This window comes from Oncorhynchus masou, unplaced genomic scaffold (genome assembly GCF_036934945.1).
Source record: "Oncorhynchus masou masou isolate Uvic2021 unplaced genomic scaffold, UVic_Omas_1.1 unplaced_scaffold_2090, whole genome shotgun sequence".
Taxonomy (NCBI): domain Eukaryota; kingdom Metazoa; phylum Chordata; class Actinopteri; order Salmoniformes; family Salmonidae; genus Oncorhynchus; species Oncorhynchus masou.
Window position 1 is genome coordinate 1 of NW_027008571.1, and position 4,234 is coordinate 4,234.

The 4,234-nt window shown below is 45.7% G+C and overlaps 1 pseudogene; it reads left to right on the plus strand.

Annotated features, from left to right (window-relative positions):
• Positions 1 to 517: 517 nt before the first annotated feature.
• Positions 518 to 3,893, plus strand: LOC135532889 (HUWE1-associated protein modifying stress responses-like; annotated as a pseudogene).
• Positions 3,894 to 4,234: the final 341 nt, after the last annotated feature.

The following is a 4,234-nucleotide window of genomic DNA, read 5'->3' on the forward strand; positions in this document are numbered from 1 at the left end:
TTTTGAAAATAATTTCTTGCTGATAGGAAAGATATATAGTTTTGGAAGCATACAGACCTTACCTCAAAGTGATGCATGTTAATGTTCGCAAAGGTTCTTATCAAAACTCCTGTACAGAAGACGCCCTCGGTCCAATAACTGTGCATTGGAACAGAGTCATGTTCAACGGCTAGTTCAGTTCAGCACTAACACATCTGATTCAGCTGATCGTCAAAGAGTCCCTGTGGATAGTTGAATCGCAGTGTTAGTGCTGGACTAGGACAAAGCCTCCATACCCTGTGGCCCTCCAGGATCATGATTCCAGCATCTGTGCTGTCTGACTGGCAACCTCTGGAAGGGGGGCTGCCTATAGTTCTATAGTGAACCGTCAACTGTTAGTCACAGGTTTCACACAAAGGAACCTTCAAGTCTCATCACATTCTCTCTTTCTCTCACACACACACACACACACACACTTTCATACTTTCTCACTCAATGTCACACACATTCCTTTCTCTTTCTGCCTCCCACCACACAGAGTCTGTGAGGCCCACCAGCGCAGCTACGACCTAGGTATACAGATCGCCACCAGCGCCGCAACAAGGATGTGCTGGCCTGGGTGAAGAAAAGGAGGAGAACCATCCGGCGAGAGGACCTCATCAGCTTCCTGTGTGGCCGGGCCCCACCCCCCCGGACCTCCAGAGCCACCCTCACTCCAGGACACAGACTGACCGTGGTCTCCCCTAACCGGCCTCCCCGGCCCCTGAGACAGACTCCTGTGGAGGCTGACCTCCAGCCCTTCAGAGAGGCCATTGCCGCACTGCATGGTAAATACACAAATATACAGTGGGGTCTAAAATTGACAGCCTTGATAAAGGAGAGCAAAAATGACTGTAAAATCAAAAATTTGAGTACTGAGCTATATTTTATGGTTAAAAAAAATGGGGAAGTTACACTACCCGTCAAAAGGTTTTAGAACACCTTCTCTTCAAAAGGGTTTTTCTTTATTTTTACTATTTTCTACATTGTAGTATAATAGTGAAGACATCAAAACTATGAAATATTAAGGAATTACGTGTTAAACAAATCAAAATATATTTTATATTTGAGATTCTTGAAATTAATACCCTTTGCCTTGATAACAGCTTTATACACTTGGCATTCTCTCAACTAGCTTCATGAGGTAGTCACCTGGAATGCATTTCAATTAACAGGTGTGCTTACGAATACATTTGTGGAATTTCTTCCCTCGATGCATTTGAGCCAATCATTTGTTTTGTGACAAGGTATACAGAAGATATTTGGTACAAGACCAAGTCCATATTATGTCAAGATCAACTCAAATAAGCAAAGGGAAACAACAGTCCATCATTACTTTAAGACATGAAGGTCAGTCAATATGGGAAATGTCAAGAACTTGTACAGTTTCTTCAAGTGCAGTCACAAAAACCATCAAGCTCTATGATGAAACTGGCTCTCATGGGGACCGCCACAGGAAAGGAAGACCCTGAGTTACCTCTGCTGCAGAGGATAAGTTCATTACAGTTACCAGCCTCAGACATTGCAGCCCAAATAAATGCTTCACAGAGTTCAAGTAACGGACGCATCTCAACATCAACCGTTCAGAGGCGACTGTGAATCAGCCGCCATGGTTGAATTGCTGCAAAGAAACCACTACTAAATGACACCAGTTAGAAGAGACTTGCTTGGGCAAAGAAACACGAGCAATGGACATTAGACTAGTGGAAATTTGTCCTTTGGTCTGGAGTCCAAATTGGAGATTTTGGTTCTAACCGCTGTGTCTTGTTTGCTGTTTTTGGTGAACGGATGATCTCCGTATGTGCATTTCACCGTAAAGCATGGAGGAGGAGGTGTTGTGGTGTGGGGGTGCTTTGCTGGTGACATTGTCTGTGATTTATTTCAAATTCAAGGCACACTTAAACAGCATGGCTACCACAGCATTCTGCAGCGATACGCCATCCCATCCGGTTTGGGCTCAGTGGGACTATCATTTGTTTTTCAACAGGACAATGACCCAACACAACACACCCAACACAGGCTGTGTTAGGACTATTTGACCAAGAAGAAGAGCGATGGAGTGCTGCATCAGATGACCTGGCCTCCACAATCCCCTGACTTCAACCAAATTGAGATGGTTTGGGATGAGTCAGACCACAGAGTGAAGGGAAAAAGCAGCCAACAAATGCGCAGCATATGTGGGAACTCCTTCAAGACGGTTGGAAAAGCATTCTGGGTGAAGCTGGTTGAGATATTGCCAAGCGTGTGCAAAATCTGTCATCAAGGTGTGACTATTTGAAAAATCTCAAGTTTAAAATATATTTTTATTTGTATAAAACTTTTGGTTACTACATGATTCCATGTGTTATTTCATAGTTTTGATGTCTTCACTATTCTACAATGTAGAACATAGTAAAAAAACAACAACCTTGAAATGACACCGTCTAGTATAGAGGTCCTGGATGGCAGGGAGCTGGCCCCAGTGACGTACCTTAGTGTTAGGGTCAGAGGGCACATAGCACTGCACAGTAAATACACATCTATTTCTAGTGGTTAGGGTCAGGGCACAAAGCACTGCACAGTAAATACAGATACAGTGCATTTTAAACTATTCAGACCCCTAATTCTCCCCCCCCAAAACCCACTTTTTGTTACGTTACAGAACAGGCGGTTAACCCACTGTTCCCAGGCCGTCATTGAAAATAAGAATGTGTTCTTAACTGACTTGCCTAGTTAAATAAAGATGAAATAAAGGTGTAAAAATAATTATATAATAAATCGTCCAAAAATACCTAGTTCCGATTACGAAAACTTGAAATCGGCCCTAATTAGTCTGCCTTTCCGATTAATCTGTCGACCTCTAGTTGAGTCGATTAAGTTCCAAAAGTTTTTTTTATTTTTATATATATATATAAAAAAAAACTTTTGATCCGAGACCTCATGTGGCCCGCGGGCAGCCAGTTCCCCATCCCTGCCCTTCACAGCTCACTACCTTGTTGACCCAGAGCCCTATGGACCCTGCTCCAAAGTAGAGATTATATAGGGAATACGATGCCATTTGGGGATGTACCGTTGTGCCCCAGGGCCTGAATGCATCCTAGACTTCCTTTTTGTTTTTCATGTTTTCTCTGAGTCAGGGTTCGATGACTGAGTTTGACCTTGTGGTGGTGTTTTCTTCCCCCCCTCCAATCTGTCCTCTCCAGGTCTAAGTGGGGCTATGGCCAGCATCAGTGTTCGTTCCGGTACCCCAGGCTCTCCCACCCACGTGGGGGTGCTGCTGGCGGTGGGGGTGGGTCGACCCGGTGGGGCGTCGGCGTAACGGTCTCCATGATGTGGACCTGAACACTTTCATCTCCGAGGAGATGGCCCTGCACCTGGACGCTAACCCCAGGAAACGCAGCTCCGCCCAGTGCAATGACGTCATTACAGACTCCCCACCCATAAACGCAACCGGATGATCTGATTGGGCAGCCCAGCCCCCTGGGAGGGTTAAGAGACCTTTTGTGGGAGGGGGGGGGGGTTGAGATCTTGATAACAGACAGACTGAAGGATCTACGGCTGTGGAGTGAACCGGCGTTGAGGACTAAGGAGGCCTTCCATTTAGTTGAGTGGGTGGTGTCCTCCTGTCCTTGTCTCCTTTCCTAGTTGAGAGCACTGGTCTAAACTGAAAGCATGCTTGTTGGAAACCTGTCATCCATCCTTCCTAACCCCGTTAGGCTGCATCTACACAGGTAGCCTAATTCAGATCTTTTTCCACTAATTGGGCCTTTTGACCAATCAGATCAGTTCTTTTTCCCAGTAAATGGGCAACAGAACAGAATTGTGCTGTCTTTGTAAACGCAGCCTCAGTGATCATTGACCGCGAGGACAGAAGGGCATCGAGGAGGTTGGGATGCAGCCCCGTTCAGAGGAGAAATGCACTGTGCTGATTTGAAATAAATAAAAAAAGAAGCCACTTGATCCTCTACACTTGTTGCTCCCCCCCTCTCTCTCTCTTCCCCCCCATCCTCACCCCTCCTCCCTTCCTAAGGAAACGAGGGCGGTGGAAAACGTGTTTCTCAGTGAACTAGATAAGGATTGATGCCAGAAGAGGTTGGAGAGATGCCTTCTTTGCTAGAACCTTTTGCTTTGTGTTCGTCATCCTGCTCAGTGGACATTGATGCTGTCTGTGATGAAGAAGAGGACTTCCTCACATTTCCTGGCTGTGTCCCAAATGGCACCCTAGCCCCTACACCTA